The 25324-nt window shown below is 42.4% G+C and overlaps 1 long non-coding RNA gene and 1 pseudogene across 1 annotated transcript; both read right to left on the bottom strand.

Annotated features, from left to right (window-relative positions):
* Positions 1-34: 34 nt before the first annotated feature.
* Positions 35-9430, bottom strand: LOC132513669 (uncharacterized). Its single transcript, XR_009538513.1, has 3 exons — positions 5656-9430; positions 4996-5114; positions 35-832 (listed from the first exon to the last, which is right to left on the bottom strand). It is a non-coding gene; the product is annotated as an uncharacterized LOC132513669 (long non-coding RNA).
* Positions 9431-10828: 1398 nt separating this feature from the next.
* The window catches only part of LOC132513668 (centrin-2-like), a 34151-nt pseudogene continuing 19655 nt past the window's right edge, over positions 10829-25324 (bottom strand).

Here is a 25324-nt window from a genome sequence, read left to right on the forward strand (position 1 = left end):
GTCTGTTTTTAATACCAAATAGTTTATATCTCTATGCATTTATATCTCTGTGCCTTTATATTTCTAATAATACGGTTCTTGTTGGTATATGTTGAGACTTTGAGAATTTGTTAGGATCCTTGACCTTGTGCATTAGAGTGTTACGTTCTCAACAGTTGTGTGCCTCCCCTTCCCCCTCCCCTCTCCCTTTTTAAGCTGCTTCACAAGATTTGGAAGCTCCCTGATTCACTTTTACTTTCCTTTCAGTGGGTAGAAGAACGGTTAGTTGGTTGGTTGGTTGGTTTTGTTTTTCAGTTATGCTGTTAAACTAAAAATCTGTGTTAAATTCCCTTACTGTTTCTTCACGTGACTGTTCTCTTTCTGGTGTTTGACCAGTGATGCCGTGAGTTCGGGAAGATTTTTGCTGAAGAGTCTTTTCCCCTATTGTTCATCCATTGTCAGTGTTTTATGTTGACCGTGTGAAGGACATTAAAGTCCTAAAACATCTTAAAGAAAAAAACAAAAACAAACAAAAAAAACCCGGGAGATTCCAGTGCAAAGTGAAGAGTGCCTCTGCCAAACCCCAAAGCAGTGTGAACCCCAATAGATAAAGCCATGAGGCTGGCTCTGATACAAGTAAATAAATACATTTTAAAAGCGAGAAAGGGCTTCCCTGGTGGCACAGTGGCTGAGAGTCTGCCTGCCGATGCAGGGGACACGGGTTCGTGCCCCGGTCCTGGAAGATCCCACATACCGCACAGCGGCTGGGCCCGTGAGCCATGGCCGCTGAACCTGTGCATCCGGAGCCTGTGCTTCGCAACGGGAGAGGTCGCAACAGTGAGAGGCCCGCGTACTGCAAAAAAAAAAAATAATAATAAAATAAAAGCGAGAAAATAACAAGTGTTGGGGAGGATGTGGAGGAATTTCTGGTGGGAATGTCAAATAGCACAGCCACTGTGGAAAACAGTTCGGTAGTTCCTCAAAACGTTAAACAGTTACCATGCAACCCAGCAATTCCCCTCTTGGGTGTATACCCAAGAGAATGGAAAACAGGTGTTCAAACAAAAACTTGTACACAAATGTTTATGGCAGCACTATTTACAATGGCAAAAAGGTGGAAACAACCAAATTTCCATCAACAGATGAATGGATAAACAAACTATTTTCAGCCACAAAAAGGAATGAAGTACTGATACATGGCACAACATAGGTGAACCTCAAAAACATTATGCTAAGTGGAAGAAGCTAGCCACAAAAGGACAAATACTGTATGATTCCACTAGAAATGTCCAGAATAGGTAAATCCATAGAGACAGAAATTGGATTAGTGCTTGCCAGGGGCTGGGAGAAGGAAGGAAGTGAAGTGACTGCTTAATGGGTATAGGGTTTCCTATTGGGGGGGATGAAAATGTCTTGGAATTACATACAGTTACCCCAAATTGTAAATGTACTAAATGCCGGTGAATTTTTCACTGTAAAATGGCTACTTCCATGTTATGTACATCTTACCTCAATTAAAAAAAAAAAGACATGTAGCCAAACCAAGTTTGTAAGGTAAAGCTGTATAGAAATTTTTATTAAGTGAACTTCATCACCTATAGCAAATTCCAAGTAAATGCCTGATGGGGTGGACTTGAAGTGAGATGTTTGCAAAAAGGAGCAAATTGAAGGCAGCTGCGAAACCAGCCTCATGGTTGTGGTTTTCCCAGAGAGAAGCATTCTTCAGCCTCTCAGCCTCGAATGCTAACTTATTTAATCCTTACAATAGCCCTAAGAGGTAGGTGCAATTATCCCCATTTTACAAATGGATTAACTGAGGCACAAAGAGGTTAGGTAGCTATAAAGTGCTGGAGCCAGGACTCAAACCCAGGCAGGTGGTTCCAGTGTCTGGCTAGTCAACCCTTCATGGTGCTGCCTCTGATTGCCCTGCCTGTTGTCTCAAAGTGTCCCCACTTTTCTTTCTTTCTTTCTTTCTTTTTTTGCAGTACGCGGGCCTCTCACTGCCGTGGCCTCTCCCGCTGCGGAGCATAGGCTCCGGACGCGCAGGCTCAGCGGCCATGGCTCACGGGCCCAGCCGCTCCGCGGCATGTGGGATCTTCCCGGACCAGGGCACGAACCCGTGTCCCCTGCATCGGCAGGCGGACTCTCAACCACTGCGCCACCAGGGAAGCCCCCCCCACTTTTCTTATAACTCCCCAAACCGGAGGTGTGTGAGTCTGCCCGCCTCCCACCAGCAGGCGCCCCCTCCCCGTCACGGAGTGTGTGATTGGAGAGGGTGTCCTGCTCCCCTCCTCTCTGGAGCCATTGCCTATCTCCACCAATTTCTGGGCTGAACCCCTACCCAATCTCTTACTAGCTGTGTGACAGTGAATAGGTTCACCAACCTCTCTGTGCCTGTTTCCCCTCTCTGTAAAATGGAGCTAATAACAGTAGAGCTGTTGTGAGGATTAAATGAATAACTATATGACAAGCGTAGAGAGCAGTATCTGACACCTGACAAGTATTCAATAAATGGCTATGCTGATGAGGATGTTTGATATTATTACTAAGGCACACCCTACTCTGGGCACTGAGCTCCTTCAGAACTCTTGACTTTTCATCCTTGGGTTCCCAGTTCTTAGCACTGTGCCTGGCACACAGCAGGTGCTCCATATCTGTGTCCTTTGAAATGAACTGAGGAATAGAGCATCATGCTCAACACCCCAAAGGACCCCAAGCAGAGACCCAGTTCTCAGGAGTCCTATGTCGGGAAAGGAAGATGATGGTGACAGCCAACCCACTCTGTTCCCCACTCTGGACTTCCCCACTCTCTTCCCAGTCATTCAACTCTACAGTTGGCCCTCCAAATCCGTGCGTTCCGCATCTATAGATTCAACCAACCTCAGATTGAAAATATTAAAAAAAACAAATTCCAGGGCTTCCCTGGTGGCGCAGTGGTTGAGAGTCCGCCTGCCGATGCGGGGGACATGGGTTCGTGCCCCGGTCCAGGGGAAACCCACATGCCGCGGAGCAGCTGGGTTCCTGAGCCATGGCCGCTGAGCCTGCGCGTCCGGAGCCTGTGCTCCGCAACACGAGAGGCCACAACAGTGAGAGGCCCGCATACCGAAAAAAAAAAAAATCCATAAAGTCCCTAAAAACAAAACTCAAATTTCCCTCTGTCCGGCAACTATTTACATAGCATATACATTGTATTTATAATTATTTACATAGTATTTACATTATATTAGGTATTATAAGTAACCAAGTAATAACCGAGGGAATTCCCTGGTGGTTAAGACTCCGCACTTTCACTGCCAATGGCCCAGGTTCGAACCCTAGTTGGGGAAATAAGATCCTACAAGCCTTGGGGCACGCCCCCCCCAAAAAACAAAAAGTAACCGAGAGACGGTTTTAAGTATACTAGAGGGTATGCCCAGGTTGGTTAAATGGAAACACTAGGCCATTTTATACGAGGGAATTGAGCATCCTCAGATTTTGCTGAGGGGGGGGGGGGTCCTGGAACCAATCCTCTACAGATACCGGGGCAAACTGTATTCCTGACCCCCAGGGTGCCAGGCAGTTCACAGCCCATTCAGAACCTCCTTAAGAGTTTGTTGGTAGAACCCTCTGGATGATTATTTAAGAAAAATAAATGACAAAATAGGTTTTCTGCAAGACATTTCAAGCCAGCACCCCGAGTGCCAGTCATAATCCTCATTTGTGTCCCCGCTGACCCTTTTAGAATTAGCATGTAGAACACAAAAGGATGAGAAGCAGATTCCTATTATTACCTGCAGCCACTTTCCTCACCCTTGCAGAATCGCAGTGCCCTGAGATATGTCCACACACCGCCCGCCCCACCAAAGGGTTCCTCCAGTTTGAGAAAGCCTGACTTAGAGGGAAGATTGGCAGCCTGAGGCTCCATCACTCAGCCCAGAGAAGACACGCTGGTCCAGGCTTTCTTAAGAGAATCTCCACTTGAGACTCTTTACAAAGCCCACATTGCTCCAAGTAAAATGCTGTCCAACCCATTCCACTTCCTTCTTTCCTCTCATTTCCAACAAAGAATGGCGCATTAGGGGGAGGGGAGACTGAAGTGTTGTAAGGCATTACTTAACCGCCTATGTTCAAATAATGACACAATCAAAATTGTTACCAAAGCAAATAATAGAGCATGTTTTGGTCCCAAAAGTAATGCCCTGGCTTCTCATCTGAAGGCAGCATTTCCTACAGCTATACGCAAAGATGTGACTAAATTCTCAACTGTTAGTGCTAGTTAAATATATACTTTTCTGTTGTAAAACAACTATACTTCGATTAAAAAATTATGATATATATATAAATATATATGTTTTTTATTTTATTTTTTTTCTGTAACATTGATTCTTCCTCAGTCTCTAGAGAGGCAGCCTGCAGAATGGTTAGGATTGGGGGGCCTGGATCCTAATTCTAATCCTCCCATTTCCTTGCAGGTGACCTTTGGCAAATGATCTAATTTTTCTAACTTTCTTTATCTGTGAAGGAAGTAACACAACAGCACGTCTTTCACACGATTGTTCTGAGAATTAAATAAATTAATAGAAGTATAGCACTTCAACAGTGCCTGGCACATAGAACACACCATGGAATGATTAGTTATTATTATTAGTGAGTTAAGACTTATGTTTAACTGGTAGTTTCCTTTGCCCCAGTCCAAATGGTGAGTACCTGGGGTTTACAGGGCAACTCCCATTTCAGTTAACATTTCCCTAGAGTAGAGCTAAAAGATTTCCAAAGCCCACAGAGGGTCCACTTGTTTTAAATGTATTTGATACAACTCAACAGTCAGAGGTAGTCCCAGAAGCTGATTGCAGTGGGGTTGGATATGAGCCGCCATTGGACAGCACCATGCTCTTTCACCTGCCGGACACTTGGGTCTTTGTCCTCACCTGAAACACCTCCTTTCTCCAGTGGAAAAGCCCACGCATGAGCACTGAAGGTCCAGCTCAGGTGCCACACCTGATCCAGCCAGAGCTGATTGCTCGTTTCCTTGCTCACCTGTGTTCCCACAGCACAGCAGTCAGCTCCCCAGTGAAGAACTTTCCACCTCGCATTAGTGGCAGCATGCTAGCGCCCCTCCAACTGGACCCAGTTTCTCTCCAGCCAACACTTCTTCCCTAATGGGACAAAAATCCAGAAAGTTTGAGGAACCAGCTCAAGTTTACATGCTTCTTAGTGAAATGAAGGCTCAGGGACCAGGACTGTAAGCAGGTAGGATAGGGAGTCCCCAGAGAAAGAGAACCAGGCACAGCTTTCTTGACATAAGAGAAACCATCTTTGGCCTAAGCCATTTTGTGATCTAAGCCTGGCCACAGTGCTTGCCCTTGAACAGGTCTCAGTAATTAATGATTTTAAGGGAAGTGAGGGAATGCAGGAACAAAGGAAAAACAGTCAAGAAACAATAGTTCAGAGATAAAACAGTCCTAGTTCCTCCTTAAGGGATATACATAACAATCTGATACATATCTTTGAGTTCTGTGGGAACTAAGACCCCCCACCCAGATGGAGAATGGAATGAGGATGTTGACCTTTTCTGACCCTTAAGACTTCGATCAACTACAGCTTGGACTCTGTCAACCTTTACCCCAATTCTATGCTATAGTCTCCTCTGCCCAAACCCCTTCAAAAATATGCATGTACCCTTAGCTTAAAACTTACCCAGTTTTGGTGTTTGGGGAGACACTGCTTTGGGAAAGATCCTCAGTGTTCTCCTTACTTGATGCAAGTAGTTAATCCTTCCTTCTCCCAATCAACCTGTTGTAGGAAAGGGGTCCCTTCCAGGGTCTGAGAGTAGGCTCTTGTCTAACACTTGGAAATGAATTGTCCAAGGAGACACATGTGCTGACAAAGCAAGAGACTTTATCGGGAAGGGGTGCCCGGGCGGAGAGCAGCAGGGTAAGGGAACCCAGGAGAACTGCTCTGCTATGTGGCTCGCAGCCTCGGGTTTTATGGTAATAGGGTTAGTTTCCTGGTTGTCTCTGGCCAATCACTCTGACTCAGCGTCCTTCCTGGTGGCGTGTGCATCACTCAGCCAGGATGGATTCCAGCGAGAAGGATTCTGGGAGGTTGGTAGGACATATGAACTGGTGTCTCCTCTCTCCTTTTGACCTTTCCCAAATTCTTCTGGTTGGTGGTAGCTTGTTAGTTCCGCATTCCTTACCAGGACCTCCTGTTGTAAAAGAACTCATGTAAGTGGTTACTATGGTGCCTGGCTAGGGCGGGTGGTTTCAGTCAGTGGTTCCCCTAACAACTCCCCCAGAGAGACTTCATACTCAAGATACTTCTTGGGAATTGGGGCAGAGGTCTCTTTCTTCTGTAACTACTTCCTGATGAGAGTGGGTGTAGTCCTGCCTAGTGGAATAGAAGTCTTTCTCCACCTGATTGATTGATTGATTGATTGATCCGCATTGGGTCTTCGTTGCTGCATGCGGGCTTTCTCTAGTTGTGGCAAGTGGGGGCTACTGTTTGTTGCGGTGCACAGGCTTCTCATTGCCGTGGCTTCTCTTGTTGCAGAACACGGGCTCTAGATGTATGGGCTTCAGTAGTTTCAGGACACAGGCTCAGTAGTTATGGCGTGCAGGCTCTAGGGTGCACAGACTTCAGTAGTTGTGGCTCGCGGGCTCTAGAGCACAGGCTCAGTAGTTGTGGCACACAGGCTTAGCTGCTCCACGGCATGTGGGATCTTCCTGGACCAGGGATCAAACCCGTGTCTCCTGCATTGGCAGGTGGATTCTTAAGCACTGTGCCACCAGGGAAGTCCCACTCTCTCCACCTGATTTAAATCGAGGTATTCTGTGCCCCAAATCAGCATTCACCCTCATAGTAACAACAGTTTAGCCTGAAACTGTTGGACCCTATCAGAGATGAACCTTGTTAGCAGCTGAAATAGACAAGGGCCAAACAGGAGGCTGAACAGGATGGTCATTGCCGGGCCCAGAAAAGGAAGGCAAAATTTGGGGTGAGAGCTGCAGTGTCTGTGACTTTTTTCTGATCAGTTGGTAGTGAGGTAACAGGGCGGTGCTCCAAGAGTCTTGTGCTCAGCCTGAAGTTACCATGCTTCACCTCGGTGGGGGCCTTAGTTCCTGCAGAAGAACTCAGAGAGATTGTTATGCATACTCCTTGAGGAGGAACCAGGACCCCGCCCCAAGGCCATACCATCACTTGACTGTTCCTCCCCTGTTTCTATATATCCCCACCATTCCCTGATTAGCAACTGTTTGAATCTGCTCTTTGGAACTCAGGGAAGGTCAAGGAGGCTGAATGAAGCCTATTCCTACAAACAAGAAATAGGGGACACAGAAAGGATTTGTACTCCAGAGCCAACAGAGTCCTGCTCAGTTTCAATTCAGGGAACTGGGGTACAACAGCTCTGGCCACTCCCTGCTAAAAGGGGGACTAGTCCCGCCTCAATTTGGAAAATAGACACCGAGTTGGAAATATTCCTGAGTTCCAAGTCCTGGATCTGAGTCTTGTATGATTAAAATCTCAATCCCCTAGGGCCTGCATGCCACAACTACTGAGCCTGAGTGCTGCAACTACTGAAGCCCACGCACCTAGAGCCCGTGCTCCGCAACAAGAGAAGCCACCGCACTAAGAAGCCTGCACACCGCAACGAAAAGTAGCCCCTGCTCGTCACAACTAGAGAAAGCCCACGCGCAGCAACAAAGACCCAAAACAGCCAAAAATAAATTAAAAAAAAAATTAAAATCTCAATCCCTTGGTCCGCCATTTTGGTGTAATAGACCCAATTAGAAGTAGTTGGGGACTTCCCTGGTGGTGCAGTGGTTAAGAATCTGCCTGCCAACGCAGGGGATGTGGGTTCAAGCCCTGGTTCAGGAAGGTCCCACATGCCGCAGAGCAACTAAGCCCGTGCGTCACAACTAATGAGCCTGTGCTCTAGAGCCCATGAGCCACAACTACTGAGCCCACGTGCCACAACTATTGAAGCCCATGCACCTAGAGCCTGTGCTCCACAACAAGAGAAGCCACTGCAATGAGAAGCCTGCACGCCACAACAAAGAATAGCTCCCACTCGCTGCAACTAGAGAAAGCCCGCACGCAGCAACCAAGACCCAACGCAGCCAAAAATAAATAAGTTAATTAATTAATTAATTTAAAAAAGAAGTATTTGGACGAGTGACAACTGGAATTTTAAGAGACAAAATAAATCTCATTCCCTGAGGAATTCAGAAGAGTAAGCCGGAAACCCAGTCTGGACCTCGCACTTTGGAGAGACTTGTAACCAGGTAGCCAGTTGTTTATTCTTATCTAATCTAAGTAGGTTTTAACTTCAGATATGGTATTAATATGTACATAACAGGAGCTATTGGCCACTACACATCTCTTTTTTCTACTACTATCTGATATAAAACAATTTCATTTTCTAAAAATTTAGTAGTTACAAGAGGATACCTTGAAACCATAAGGTTGCAGCTACCAGCTGCCAGCAGACATTTTTTTGCGAATGGCTGGTGGCATCCCAAGTCTGACACAGCTCAGAAAACTCAAGTTCTTAGCAATACAAGGACTTGTCTGAAATCATGCCCATAATGCCACCTAGTATTACCCTGGATGTCTGAATCACAGCTACTCCATTTTGACTTTCAGTTGCACTTCTCTCTTTAATGGCCAAAGCAGATGTCACTGTTAATGATTTTAGAGCTTTTCTAGATATGAGAAGATGGAAGAATTTGGGCTCATAAAGTCTTCTCTTGAAAGTATCTAACGATCTGCAGGCCTGTTCTACCAGTTTTTCCCAGAGCACAGAGTGCCTCATTCCTGATCTCCACCCTGAACTCCTTTCAGGGTATGTTAAGGTCAGTGGCTGCAGTGGCCATTGACCTAATCCTTGCATAAGCATACGGCAAGTGACAGTCTTCATTTGGCAGGGCCCCTTCAGAGTCATAAATTCAACCATGGTTTCGGGGGCACTTCATGACCACTTCGTCCCATGGTGCTAGGAATGATCATTCCCAGGTCGGGCAAAGATTTCACTGATAGGCCACTCAATGTGCTATTACTAGACTAGGCCTTATTCACAGTAGCCAAAAATCTCTGGACCACCTGTCTTACTAGTCTTTTATGGTCCACGAAAATATTCCCTCTTGTTGCTTCTTCCCATATCTAGAGTTACTATTACCATCACTGATCTTATATGGAACTATATGTCATCATTTTATCAGAGGCTCAATCACACATTTGGTAATACAAAGAACAACAATTCTGTAAAACACTCAATATAAAAAATAATATAGGGACTTCCATGGCAGTGCAGTAGTTAAGAATCTGCCTGCCAATGCAGGGGACACGGGTTTGAGCCCTGGTCCAGGAAGATCCCACATACCATGGAGCAGCTAAGCCCGTGCACCACAACTAATGAGCCTGCACTCTAGAGCCACAACTACTGAGCCTGCATGCCACAACTACTGCAGCCTGTGAGCTCAGAGCCCATGCTCCACAACAAGAGAAGCCACCGCAATGAGAAGCCATTGCACCACAACGAAGAGTAGCCCCCGCTTGCTGCAACTGGAGAAAGCCCGTGTGCAGCAACGAAGACCCAATGCAGACATAAATAAATAAATTTATTTATTAAAAAAATAATATAGCTAGCAGTATTAGTAAGCTCACAAGTAAGAATTTAAGTCAAGAATTTCCATTAGGTGCAGCCCAGTGTACCCCAGGTTTTCTTAGTCTGTTCTGTACCAATCTTTATCTTTAAGGGAAATAATATATTGGCACTATCCATAAGGCACCCAGCCTAGTTTCCTAGTGTTACTAGGCTGGTTATCTCTAGTATGGTTTAATTGTCCCCAAATAAAGTTGCCTTTAAATTTAAATGACCATAACCTGGTGTTAACCTCCCAGTTGCAGATCATGGAGCATCTGAGCTTCGTCCAAAGACAGATTACTGAGTTAAGCTTCAGAAACAAATTTAAAGTGTCCTTTTAATAATTCAATTAAAACTTTACAACAATATAACATAACAGCAAAAACTATCTAAGAAGTGAGTCTTAGTGAATATAGACCTCAATAAACAGAATTAGATTTTGATGTCCATTGAAGCATCACTTTCTGTCTAAAGTTACCCTCATTTTTACCAATATAGTCAAAGCAAGATTAATTTGTCTGCACATTAAGTCTGATTAATTGATTAAAGGCTTCCCCAGACCAGGAAAGCAAAGCCAAGGGCTTGTCACAGATTCTGCCTCAGATTTAGGTGAATTCCTCCCTTTTTAAGGTCCACAAAAATACCTTCAGATTCCTGCACCTATTAGGAGGTGGCCTTTCTAATTTATCTGATAAAGCTGCTGGGAACCCAAGAGTTTCCAATCTCTGGAGGGGTCAGGTAGAGAGAAAAGAGAAATCTTTCAATTCTGCTTACAAAGGTGTAATTTACCAAATTGCTGTAAGTCATAATTAGTTTGAAGGGAAGGGTTTCTTTGTATCTGGAAAACACAAATTAACAGCTTGTAATGTTTCAGATAGAAACATAAACATTACAACTATATTCACCAGCCCATTCAGTAACTAATCCTCTTGTTAAACTTTTGATGAAGCATCAGGTTTCCTTAAGATTCTTTACTTTCTTACCCAGTTCCCCAGGATAACTGGAGATTTATCAGAGTACAACAACTGTCTATAAATGACAGAAAGACTTAAAAAGTCACAGTTAACCATCTGATCACAATGTAACTGACAAAAGAAACTTACTGCTGTGACATGCAACATTTTAAAATAACTAGAATTATGACTGGCAACATTTTACCAGGACATACTAGATTTTTAGGAATTCCATGTAATTTCTAGAATAATAACATCCATACAGTATATATATATATATTTTTTTTTCAAAATAAGAAAGGGTTATTTGAAGACAAAACAATAGCACACACACACACACACACACACACACATCCAAATGCAAGTAAGAGAGTTCATTGGGTTTTATAAAAGAGAAAGCTGCACTCAGGCGCCAATTAACATTGGAACCATTGAAGAGATGCCCCCTGCTTGTGGTGACACAGGTACAACATGTGCTTGTGAAGAAGTTGTTCTGCCGTAGCATAAATGTGGGAATGCGGGACAAAGCGATACAAGGCAGAGCAGCAGGTGGGCAAAAGCTTGAAGACCCTTTTCTCCACTCTAACGTGCTCTCGTTCTGCCCTGGGGAATTAAAGCACTCAGCAGGTCACCTTACAAAGAACCTCAATTTCGGGCTTCCTTGGTGGCGCAGTGGTTGAGAGTCCGCTTGCCGATGCAGGGGACACGGGTTTGTGCCCTGGTCTGGGAGGATCCCGCGTGCCGTGGAGCAACTAAGCCCGTGCGCCACAACTACTGAGCCTGAGCTCTAGAGCCCGCAAGCCACAACTACTGAGCCCACGTGCCACAACTACTGAAGCCTGCACACCTAGAGCCCATGATCTGCAACAAGAGAAGCCACAACAGTGAGAAGCCGCAACAAATAGTAGCCCCCGCTCACCACAACTAGAGAAAGCCTGCGCACAGCAACGAAGACCCAACACAACCAAAAATAAAAATTAATTAATTAAAAAAAAAAGATGACACTGATCTTAATAAAGGCTGGTCTTCTTCATGATACACAGGAACTCTTGCTCATTGACTTCTCAATCTCCATTTATATTCATCAATCATTTCCTGCCCCTCCTCATCGGTGAGGTTTTCACCCAACTCCTTGGCCACACATTTTAGATTTTTGAACGATATCTTCCCCGTTTCATCATCATTGAAGAGCTTCAAAGCTTTCAGGATTTCTTCTTTGGTATCTTTCTCAGACATTTCCTGACTCATCACCATAAAAAAGTAGCTACAGTTCATTTTTCCAGTCCCTTCCTTATCAATTTCGCTTATCATTTTCTTATCTCTTCTTTCTTGGGTTCAAAGCCCAGTGCCCTCACTGCCACCTTAAGTTCCTTAACATCAGTTGTCCCAGTTCCGTCAGCATCAAAGAGATCAAAAGCTTCTCGAATTTCCTGTTTCTGCTCTTCAGTAAGCTCTGGTTTAGGACTCATCCTTTTTCACTGAGCAGTTGATGCCATGTTTGCCTTCTTAAAGTTAGAGGTCATCGCAGATGGACTCCACTTCCCGTTCCATACAGTATATTTTTTAAAAAGTTTATCACTCATGTAATAATGCTCTCCATGTACTGTAATTTAACATACTGATGAAATATTTCTCTGTGAGATGCTTCATGGGTCTTCTAAAGCATCTCGAACTTAGCTGGAGGTCAAAAGAACTGTAATTAAAATTTGATATTTGGAAAGTTTGTCAGAAAAATATCAAAAGCGTTTAGAACACTCAGTCAGATAGGATCACAGGTCACTGTGAAACAATAGTTATTCACTTAGCCAAAGTAACAATAAAAGATTTCAAAGGCAAATACAGAATATATCGCTTAAAAGGTAAAGAAACTTAAAATCTGTTATCAAAGGCAGTTCAACATTTTAAGAAAACTTGTTCTCTTAACAGAGAGAAAAGCCAAATTCAAGTTTTGTACCAGCTTACTTTTAAAATTCATTTAATCAATTAAATTTATTCTAAACTTAGCCAGTCCTGACCATGCACAAAACTCTTTCTTCAGGGTCCACTCCCCACAAATCTTCCATCACTTTCTGTATCCATCACTTTTTCTTCTATCTAGAAACAACCAGCTCTCAGTCAGACTTACTTTCTTTTCACTAATAAAATGCAATTCTATTCCTCATAGCTTCTTTTTTTTTTTTTTAAGCAGAAGGAGTTTTATTTTATTTATTTATTTTTGGTTGTGTTGGGTCTTCATTGCTGTGTGCAGGCTTTCTTTAGTTGCAGCAAGCGGGGGCTACTCTTCATTGCAGTTCATGGGTGTCTCATTGCAGTGGCTTCTCTTGTTGCAGAGCATGGGATCTAGGCACACAGGCCTCAGTAGTTGTGGCTCATGGGCTCTAGAGTGCAGGCTCAGTAGTTGTGGCACACAGGCTCGGTTGCTCTGTGGCATGTAGGATCTTCCCGGACCAGGGATCGAACCTGTGTCCCCTGCACTGGCAGGCAGATTCTTAACCACTGTGCCACCATGGAAGTACCACATTTGCTTTCAAATAGAGAACATCTCAGGGTGGCACTAAACCTATTCATTAATAGTCCTAAATATCTTTAGTTTCTCTGTTTAGTAACTGATGTCTCAGCATCTTATTTTATTTGGGAATGACCCAGCTATTCAACAAACTTCCATCATTTAACTTAACACAACTGTAAAATTTCACATTACCAAATATCTGGAGAGATCATCCTCAAGTAGACATTTCTAAAACATAATTATTCCTAAAAAGTTCATCCAAAAGCTCTTATCTCACTTGCATTTAATACACTTATAAAAATTTCATCATACCAAGTTATTTTTCTTGCTGAAAAATTTGCAACAGATATAATAAGGTCTTATTTGACTTCTATTAAACCCAAGTACAATAAAGGTATTATATTTGATGTTGATGACTCTAAAGACATGTCTATATTAATTAGATCAACAAACTTAAACATTAATACCAGGTATTAATTTAATACTGAATATTTCCCAGTTCACGTGAACCTAAAATTAATTCTGGCCAGTTACCTTCTGTGTGTTTTTGAGAATTTATATAAGTGCTTAATTTCCTTTAATCCAATTAAGTAGAGCCCACTTACAAATTAATTTTGTTAATACCATCCAAAGGTAAAAACAAAGATAATGCACACATAAACATATAGACAGATACAACCAGAGGTCTCATAGCCTCATTTCTAAACTTAGTCATGAATCAGGTATTACAATATAAAACTCACTAGCTTATAAATAACAGTTGGAATAGGTAAAATTTAGAAGTCTTCTTACCTTTTTTTTCCCCTCAGTCTCAGGAATTAGAGATGGTCTAGATAAGATAAGTGATCCTGAGAGCGCTGGTCTCAAGGCACAGGGAGAGAAAGTCAAGTTCCCCTAGTAGGACTTGTTCCCTCAGGGTCAGAATTCTGAAAAGACATTTTATCAAGCTTGCTTTTCCTAACTGTATATGCAAAAAGAACCAGTTTTGGAATTTTCAAGAGTTTTACCTAGACCAACTTTCTCTGGAGTCTAAATAATATGGTGGCCACACAATGTTGTAGTAAAATATCTTTTTCTTAGTTATAGGTTCATAGCTAAAATCTTTCCAGTCAGACAGAATTTGCCCAAGAGGGCTTCACAGTGGAACAAAACTAGAATTTCCCATTTCACAAGGCAGAATGGCCATCACAAATCACAACACAGAACACAAAGCATAAAACACACACAGGCTCGGCCATCCTAATCAGTCACTCCCTTAAATACAAGATTGCAGTCTCTCAGAAAACTTCCTGCAGAGACACAGAACTTCAGATCTGAGTACTGACAGAGTAAACGGAAATATCTCGTGTCTTCAGAGATTTCAAAGGGAGGAAAAGAGGTTGAAAGAAAAGGGGAAGGAGGGGGATAAAAGGGATGGCCTTACAGATATCTCCTGCCACCTGCAGATGCCCAGGTGTTACGGGACTTTTCCCTTGGGCTTCCAGGAAGGGAGGATGGGAACTTGGCCCTACCAGAAACCAGAAACCAGATACCACATACCACATACCAGACCAGAATTTGAGTTATCTGCCCACTGGAGGTGATCAGGCTCCGACCCTCAGATTAGGCTGAGGCCCTTCAACTAGACTCCTGCATCCACGACCAGGACAGAAGAAAAAAGGGTAGGATAGGAGGGGTTGAAAAGAGGAAGGGAAGAGGGAAGGGGAAAGAGATCAATAAAGTCTCTTGTTCCTTACCTGGTCAGGGCACTCTGGCCAGTCATGTGTGTCAGAAGGACATGAGGGACAAAAGGGTCCCGGTTGTGGCCTCTGGGTCTGGTCTGTCGGCAGGCGAGCTGGTCCCTGAGTACCCCGAGTGGCCAGGATGTCAGTCGTAGCAAAGAAGAGGCCCACCAGAGTCACCATTTGTTGCAGGAAGGGGGACCCCCTTCCAGGGCCCGAGAGTGGGCTCTTGTCTAACACTTGGAAATGAATTGTCCAAGGAGACATACGTGCTGACAAAGCAAGAGACTTTATTGGGAAGGGGCGCCGGGGCAGAGAGCAACAGGGTAAGGGAACCCAGGAGAACTGCTCTGCTTCGTGGCTCGCAGTCTCCGGTTTTATGGTAATGGCGTTAGTTTCCTGATTGTCTCTGGCCAATCACTCTGACTCAGGGTCCTTCCTGGTGGCGTGTGCATCACTCAGCCAAGATGGATTCCAGCGAGAAGGATTCTGGGAGGTTGGTAGGACATATGGACTGGTTTCTCCTCTCTCCTTTTGACCTTTCCCAAATTCTCCCGGTTGCTGGTAGCTTGTCAGTTCCACATTCCTTACCAGGACATCTTGTTGTAAGAGAACTCATGCAAGTGGTTACTATCGGGCCTGGCTAGGGCGGGTGGCTTCAGTCAGTGGTTCCCCTAATAGATCTTTGGCTTGGTTGTGTCTTTTGACTTGACACCTACCAAGAGATGAACCCAGTGTTTGGGTAACAGAACCCCAGTTCCCAGGCCAGGGCTCTTTTCTTTAAACTACATCGTCCTTATGTGCAGCTTCCATTATTGAATGTCCACTATGGGCCACAGTATTTGTAAAGTACTGTGAGTTCTTTACATATGTCATTTCTAATCCTCCCAATCCAGCAAGGTTCATTCCTTGTATAAAGACATAGACACTGAGGCCAATTGCGGGCGTCAGTCTGACTCCAAAGTCAGGAGACTTCTAGTCTATCATGTTGTCACTCAGTACTGGAAATGAGAGCAGAAAAGAGCACTGAATGGTTCATTTAAAACACATTCATTCTACATGCAGACAGTTGTTGCTTTAAGGGAAGGGTAGAAGAAAAGAAGAGATTACATTTTGGCATGCAAACGCAAAACAGTAAATATTCTTTTTTCCTGTTCCTGGATCCTACTGCAGCTTCTTCAAAGCAAGTGATTGTATGCATGTTGACACAGCTCTTATTTTAAAATCTTCTTTGGCTCAGTTTTCAGCTTCTTCTTTCAACCAGTCCCATGACTCCCCTCTGTCGGGCTCTGAGAATCTGCCTAAAATCATTATGCAGCAGTTACTGTTAAGATCCACTCTGCAAAAATAATTCACTTCTCTCCACTTCTTCTGGTTTTAGAGTATATTACCTGGCATGGTGCCATGTTAATCATAAAGGTCTTGCACTTTCAGTATACTTTAATATTAATATTTAAAAAATAGGTTCGTTCTTATTTACAAGTATATAGTTTTCTCATTTTTGTCTGAAATAGTACATTTTTTTGCCCCTGCCCCCACCCCTGCCCATGTCTGCCAAGTCTAAGTACATTTTGCTTTAACCTAAGTATACCGAGACTTGCCTGGTGGTGCAGGGGTTAAGAATCTGCCTGCCAATGCAGGGGACACGGGTTCGAGCCCTGGTCCGGGAAGATCCCACATGCTGCGGAGCAACTAAGCCTGAGAGCCACAACTACTGAGCCTGCGCTCTAGAGCCCACGAGCCGCAACGACTGAAGCCTGTGCGCCTAGAGCCTGTGCTCCGCAACAAGAGAAGCCACCACAATGAGAAGCCCACGCACCGCAACGAAGAGTAGCCCCCGCTCGTCACAACTAGAGAAGGCCTGCGCACAGCAACGAAGACCCAACACAGCCATAAATAAATAAATAAATAAATTAAAAAAAAAAATCTAAGTATACCTGTTGACGTTAAAACTCCACAAGTAAAAATGAATGGATAGGGAATTCCATGGTGGTCCAGTGGTTAGGACTCTGCACTCTCACTGCCAAACCCTGGTCTAGGAATTATAAAAATCCCACAAGCCGTGAGACATGGCCAGAAAAAAAATGGATATTATTTCTAACTTGCTTCCTTAAAAAACACCAGGTTATTGTACTTTGGTTATTTGCAAGTAATCAAAACTAATTTAGAAACTTCATATTATCATGGTTGTGCAAAAAAGAAAGTTATACTGCAATGCAAGATGCCTGCCAAATGGGAAAAATAAAGCTCAAAGAACGTTCTATTGCTGTTATAAAGCAATGGTAAGATCTCCAATTGGGCCAAACTGACATCATGTGCCTCCTGCTGGGATGTACTGAGAAGGAACAAACATCCCTTCTGTGGTCTTTTTGCCAAAAATGCACAACCTGAATCTAATCATGAAGAAACATCAGATAAACTCAAACTAAAGGACCTTCCACAAGATGAATGACCTATATTCTTCAAAAAATGTCAAGATCAAGAAATACAAAGTAAAGTTGAGGAACAGTTCCACATGAAAAGAAACTAAGAAGACAAGACAACTAAATCACAATTTGTGAGTCTGGACTGGATCCTAGACCAGGAAAGAAAAATAGCCATAGGAGACATTACTGGGACAACTGACAAAAGTAGAACAAGAACCGTGGATTGAACAATAGCTTTATCATAATGTTAAATTTCCTGACTTTGATCAGTGTACTGGGGTTGCATAAGATAAAGTCCTTGTTCTTAGGAATTACAGCCTGAAGCATTTTGGGTAAAGGACTATAACATCTCCAACTAACTAGTGGTTTGGGGGGAAAAAATGCATGTAAACATAAAGAGAGAGAGACTGATAAATAAACGGAGCAAAATATCAACACTAGTTGTATCTGGATAAAGAGTATAAAAGAATTCCTTGTACTCTTTTTACAGCTTTTCTGTGCATGCATTTAAAATTATATCAAAATGAAAAGTTATCGAAAACAGTGAATGTATAGAAAATGTAAGAATATAAGAAAAAGGAAAAAAAGAAAAACAATGCTCCTGAATTATATATGACACAGCACCATCTAAGACATGTTTAAAGCTCTCGATAACAGGCAAGCTTGACTTAAGGGAAACAAACGGTCTGCCTTTTAAAGTGCAGGGTTGAAGAAAACAGGAAGGTGGCCTTTTTGATACTTTCAGCCCATTGTTCACAGAGTTAATAAAATAACCCCAGGAGGTACATGCCTCATCCAGCCCAGTCACTCTCTACCAGGCCTCCAGGTCTCAGCTCACTTTCACTGACAACTTTTTTTTTTAAACAAATTTACTTATTTATTTATGGCTGCATTGGGTCTCTGTTGCTGCACGCGGGCTTTCTTTAGTTGCGTCAAGTGGGGGCTACTCTTCGTTGCGGTGCGCGGGCTTCTTACTGCAGTGGCTTCTCTTGTTGCGGAGCATGGGCTCTAGAGCGCAGGCTCAGTACTTGTGTCACGGGCTTAGTTGCTCCGTGGCATGTGGGATCTTCCCGGACCAGGGCTCGAACCCGTGTCCCCTGCATTGGCAGGTGGATTCTTAACCACTGTGCCACCAGGGAAGCCCCACTGACAACTTTGACACCTGTGTGACCTCAATTCAATGCCTGCCTCATTCTGGGTGGAGTTTCTGCTTCTCTGTGGAAGATTCAGCCAAGGCCCTGTCTCAATTCCTTAATCTCCTCAACTCCAGTACTTCTGGATACTTGGGGCAGAGCGGGAGGAGGAAGCAGTTTCATGTAAAGGCCATAGGCCACTCAGAATATGTATGCTGTGCCCGTTCCTTGATCATATCAAGACCTTCAGTCCCAAACCACCTTATTTCCCTTCACATTATCCCTCACCTTGTTTCCATTCTCTCCCCATGGTTAATCATCGCATCCTCAACCTCTCAAGCCCCTGTCCTTTGTCCCTGCAAACTCCCAACCCTGGATCAATCCAGCCTTTTGCCTCTTCTGGTCCTGCCCACTTGTTGTTCAGGATAATGGGAAAAACCTCATGTTGGTGCTGACTGGTATGTGCATGTACACACACACACACACACACGTGTGTATGTATGTGTGTGTTTCCCCCAACATGATTGGGCTTTCACCTTATTTGGCAATTTTTTTTTTTTTTTTTTTTTTTGCGGTACACGGGCCTCCTCTCCCGCTCCGGACGCACAGGCTCAGAGGCCATGGCTCACGGGCCCAACCGCTCCGCAGCATGTGGGATCTTCCCGGACCGGGGCACGAACCTGCGTCCCCTGCATCGGCAGGCGGACTCTCAACCACTGCACCACCAGGGAAGCCCTTGGCAATCTTTTTTCACCTTTTCTCGGTTCTTTTATTCTTTGAACTTATTTCATATTGTTGAAACCTCCTTTTCCCGTGGCTTCCATGACATCACTATCTTTGGGTTCCCACTGCTTCTTTGCCCTGCTCTCTGTTATCTCTCTAAATGTTGAGTTTCTGCAGGATTCTATCATTGGCATGTCTTTTTTTCTTACCCTGTACCAGTGGTTCTCAAACCTGGCTGCATATTAGAATTGTTACAGCAGGCAGGTAGCTAGATATGAGCAGAAAAAGGGGGGCATGGCCAGATGGCAGGAAACCACGCATCTTGTAAATAGCGGGTGGCCCATGGACAGACAAAGAAAAGCAGGACCTCCAGACTGACAGGAAACCACACATTTTGGGGTGATAATTGTTCTGAAGGCAGAGAAAGAAAGGTGGGAAAAGGCGGGAACCTCCAGTATCTGGATGTAACCTTTTGCTCATTATGCTCTCATTACAATAAAATTAGCCTTGCAGGGCTTCCCTGGTGGCGCAGTGGTTGGGAGTCTGCCTGCCAATACAGAGGGCACGGGTTCGAGCCCCGGTCCGGGAGGATCCCACATACCACGGAGCGGCTGGGCCCGTGAGCCATGGCCAGTGAGCCTGCGCATCCGGAGCCTGTGCTCTGCAACGGGAGAGGCCACAGCAGTGAGAGGCCCGCGTACCACCAAAAAAAAAAAAAAAAAAAAAAATTAGCCTTGCAGATAAGTACCCATCATGCACCAAAGCCATGACACTTCCAATCAAAGCTAAATAAGCACCAAGCCGATAGGGATATCGGCTGGGTGCTTTGTGACCGCCTGGAGGGGTGGGATAGGGAGGGTGGGAGGGAGGGAGACGCAAGAGGGAAGAGATATGGGAACATATGTATATGTATAACTGATTCACTTTGTTATAAAGCAGAAACTAACACATCATTGTAAAGCAATTATACCCTAATAAAGATGTTAAAAAAAAATTGAAACACAAAAATAAAACACCCTATGAACCTCTCGTTTAAAAAAAAAAAAAAAGCTAAATAAGGACAAAATCCCTCCTCCCCTCGGGAAGGTGGTGGTGGGGTGAAAATCAGAGAATACGACTTCCAACCCCTCCCTCCCCAATGAATATTCTGCCCCTTCATTTGTACACCCCACATAACCAGCTTGCCAAAGAAACTCAAGGCAGCTATTCACCTGAAACTGCCCGCTCTCATCTCCGGAGCATACAGTCGCTTAAATGAATCCTCACTTTACTTATTTTACTGACCTCCCTGTCTCGTTTCTGAATTCTTTCTGTGATGAGACAACAACCTTTCACTGGGAACAGAATCACCTGGGAACTTTAAAAAAACATCATGCCTGGGTCCCACCCCTGATTTGATTTGTTGGTAGGATGGCCTGGGCATTGGGGTTTTTCAATCCCTCCAAGTGATCATAAGGTGCAGCCAAGGTAGAGAATTTCTTCATCCAGGTGATCTTCTCTACTCCCACAATTCTAGCCACCTATATGCAGAAGATTCCTAAATCTCCACTCCTAGCTCCCACCTTTTCCCCTGAGCTTTGGACCTGTCTATTGGTTATGTTCACCCCCTAGAGAGTCAAAGTCAAATGACCAAACTGAACACTTGACCTTCCTCCCCAGCTTGATCTTTCTCAAATAATCTCAATCTTGAGATATTTACATGTTAGTACATAGTGATAGTCTGTAGCATCGCTGTTCACTGAGCTGACCACATCAAAAACTTCGGACTCATCCTTTACTCTTTACCTTCACTTCCCACACTCCACCAATCTCCAAATCTTTCTTAAATCCATCTCATCATTTCCCCCACCCCTTATTTCCAATTACCTAAACTTGGGTCTTTATTCTTTCTATTCTGTATAGTAATAACTGGCTTCCTGCGATTCATGTCCCACAGGCTTCAATAGTTACCTTTCCAGAATACGAATCTAATGATGAAAAAAAAACCCTTTCTAAAACTCTTCAATGGCTGTCAATTGCCAGCAGAATAAAGATCAAATGCTTAAAGACTTCTCATAGCTTGGCCTTAGACTTCCTTTTCTGACTCAACTGCTATTATTCTTCCAAAGACACAGGCTCAAAACCTGCTGAGTTACTACAAGTCTCAGACATATCATGGTCTTTCATGAGCCAATAATATTAAGAAAAATTATCCAAACTTTGGGAATAAATTTACTTATCAAATAATAAAAAGACTATTCTGTACTCTTTCAGCGTTGTACTGGAGGATGTCAAATAAGTATGACTATGTTACCTGATGCAAAGCAGTGCTGTCCAACGGAGCCACATATGCAGTTTTAAATTTTCTAGTAGCCATATTAAAAAAAGAAGTTAAAAAGAAACTAGAGAAATTGATGTTAATAATGCATATTATTTTACTCAGTATATCTAAAATATTATCCTTTCAATATGTAAGAAAAAAGAGTACCAAAAATCATTTTCCTTTAATATTTGCATCCACACTGATAAAACTAGCTTATTTTTTTCGAAGAATTGATTTGACCTTAAAGTTAAAGCATGTCAATTTCAAAACCACATCTGTCCAAGTTAAGCAAATGCACTTATTTGTGTCAACTTAGTATTCTTGACATTAAATCCACAGGGGTACTGTGTGATTTGAGAAGCAATTCTACTTCTCAATGTAGAAATGTACTTCAAAATGTAAATGAGGCATTCTTCAAATTTTTCTTCCAGTATTTACAGTCAATTTACATAATACTATTAAAATTAAAATCTTCTATATATTGATTCATGATAGAAAAATGTATAAAATCACTATTATTGCTTTGAATCACTGAAAAATTTCAACTTTAACATAAATTCTTAGACCTGTCTAGCTAAATCACAAGCTTCTTCTTGGACTTTCAAATTTATCTTGTTCATATGTAGTGTGAAATCCGTGAGAAAACATGTAAGACACATTGACTTTTTTTTTTAATTAGTGAATATTTGGCAAGCATTACTTTTTTGTTTTGTTTTGTTTTGTTTTTTGGGTTTTTTTTTGCGATACGCGGGCCTCTCACTGTTGTGGCCTCGCCCGTTGCGGAGCACAGGCTCCGGACACGCAGGCCCAGCGGCCATGGCTCACGGGCCCAGCCGCTCTGCAGCATGTGGGATCTTCCCGGACCGGGGCACGAACCAGTGTCCCCTGCATCGGCAGGCAGACTCTCAACCACTGCGCCACCAGGTAAGCCCAAGCATTACTTCTGTTTCAAGAAAATCTTGATTTGGAGTTAACAGCACAGTAAAACTCTTTGTGGCTCAACCAAGGAGCATTGGCAATGAATACAAGATCATTAACTTTATTTTCTACTTCTTTCAACATTTCCATAAACTGGTGATGAGTCATAGCATTTGCATGTATATGCTGAACAGTTTTAACAACTGTATCCGTGACGCTTTTCATAGAGTCTGTTTCAGAGAACTGGGCACAAATATTTTCAGTGTGTATCATACAGTGATATGAAGTCACCAGAAAAACATCAGTCTCTTGTTTTTAAAATTCCAACAGATCCAGAATTTTGACCTAACAGCTGGAGCACCATCCGTTATGATATATTTTTTTCATATCTAACTGAATTTCTTCTTTGACAGATATAAAAGATTCAAAAATATCTATGCCATAGTTTTTTAGGCTATGAATTGGCTTTTTTTTTTTTGCAAATATGGGAGTACTTTGAGACAAAACATACCAAAAGTATTAATTAGACAGTGTCTTGTATCACATGAATCATCTACAACTAAAGAAAAGTACTTGCAATTTTTCCAATTTTTGAATCAATTAATCTTGGTTACTGTTAGAAAGGTCTTGTAATCTACAGGCAATTATTTTGCAGTTTAATTGAAGATTTTTTTTTTTCTAAAATATCATTTTTAGTCTTTCCTTTACATTTTTATTTTTTTTATTTTTTATTTATTTATTTTTACATCTTTATTGGAGTATAATTGCTTTACAATGGTGTGTTAGTTTCTGCTTTATAACAAAGTGAATCAGTTATACATATACATATATCCCCATATCTCCTCCCTCTTGCTCTTTTACATTTTTAAAACAGAATTTCCATAACAGAAATAATTTCTTTTACTATCACCATCTAAAACAGTTTTCTATTATGTGCAAGAATGTAACTCATTATAAAGATGGCCAACATTAAAAAAAAAAAAAGCTGACCAAAGTTACAAGTTCAGAGGCTGTTATCATTTTTTTAAGCAATTTTCACTGGACATTCATTTTGAATGCTGGCAACTAATTATATTGACTTCTTTTTTTGGATTGTTTTAATTAAACTCACTCTGTACTTACTGAAAATGTCCCTTAATATTGTCCACTTTACTATCTTTAAACAATTTTTACACAACAGCTTTTAAATTTTTCAAATTACATGAAATTTACAACATGCTTTCTTCCAATCTGTTTTTTTGCCTCTTCTGATATAGTGCTAATATCCACATCTCCACTCAATTTTGCCTCAGTAGTATGCCTTTGTTTTTGTTTGTTTGGTTTTTTTTTTTAGCAGTACGCGGGCCTCTCCCGTTGCAGAGCACAGGCTCCAGACGCGCAGACTCAGCGGCCATAGCTCATGGGCCTAGCCGCTCCGCGGCATGTGGGATCTTCCCGGACCGGGGCACGAACCCGTGTCCCCTGCATAGGCAGGCGGACTCTCAACCACTGCACCACCAGGGAAGCCCTATGCCTTTGTTTTAAGTTTAAAAATTAGCCCATACTTATTTTTTATTAAAAAAATAGATTAATTATATTATCATTTAAAGCATAAGAAGTATTTCAATTTAGTTACCAATTATGATTGACAAAGGTATCACTGTAAACGGTGCTGATTGCATAAGATGTTCAAATAAACACATTTCAGTGTTATATTAATGCATATAAAAATAATTTGAATTGATTCAACCCATTGACATTTACTAGAGAGATGAGTTCACGTGTAATACTGGAGACAACTCTTGAAATACAGTACAGCAATATCCATGAGATGCAACAGTTAAAGTGAAATGTAGTCCTATGGAAACAATAAAGTTGAATTTAATGGAAAAATATTTTACACTGCTTCAGTTTTACATTTAAATTAAAATTGAGTAAAATTTAAAAAAACTAAAACTTCAGTTCCTTAGTCTATCACACTAGCCTGTCAGGTGCTCAGTAGACATGTGTGGTTAGTGGCTACCGTATTGGATAGTGTAGCTCTAGAGAAATGAAACTTTAACTTATTAATTACTATTGATTAGGGTCCAGACTCTATGAAGTTACATATTTACAATGTTAACTTGCAGAAGAGATGGATAAGTTGGGAATGAATTATATATATTTTTGGTCCAGTAGAATTGCCTGGTAAAAATGATAACACTAACGGTTGCATCTGTACCTAGCTTTGTAGCTTAGTCAGTAATTTTATTTCAACATTCTCTCTTTCCATATAGTGCTACCCTTTAATTTGATATCCTAGGAGAATATTTGATGATGTAGAAAGATAATCACAAAGTATTGTTAAATGAGAAAAAAGTAGGTCACAAAAGAAAATATAGATCAGTCCTATTTTCATATATTTTTAAGTATATATGTTCTAGAAAAATAGGAAGGATATAAACAAAGATGCTTACCTATGGGTGGAATTATACATGATTTAAAAATATTTTTCTTGGACTCCCCTGGCGGTCCAGTGGTTAAGACTGTGCACTTCCACTGCAGGGGGTGCGGTTGGATCCCCGGTAGGGAACTAAGATCTCACATGCCACGTGGTGTGGCCAAAATAATAATAATAAAAATATTTTTCTTTCTTTGATTGTCTTCATTGTTAAAACTACAGTTTATACTAACAAAAATCTCATTAAAGTATTTTATAATTTTAACTCAGGTTAACTGCAGGAGGCTTTTTTTCACCCCAGTTTAGCAACACTGGTAATCCTAGGTACTTGTCAGCTAATTCAAGTACTACTTTTAAAAAATGATGATGGGGCTTCCCTGGTGGCGCAGTGGTTGAGAGTCCGCCTGCTGAAGCAGGGGACGCGGGTTCATGCACCGGTCCGGGAAGATCCCACATGCCGCGAAGCGGCTGGGCCCGTGAGCCATGGCCGCTGAGCCTGTGCGTCTGGAGCCTGCGCTCCGCAGTGGGAGAGGCCACAACAGTGAGAGGCCCGCGTACCACAAAAAAAAAAAAAAAAAAAAAAATGATGATGATGGTGATGACACTGAGACTGTAC

Source organism: Lagenorhynchus albirostris, chromosome X (genome assembly GCF_949774975.1).
Source record: "Lagenorhynchus albirostris chromosome X, mLagAlb1.1, whole genome shotgun sequence".
Classification (NCBI taxonomy): Eukaryota; Metazoa; Chordata; class Mammalia; order Artiodactyla; family Delphinidae; genus Lagenorhynchus; species Lagenorhynchus albirostris.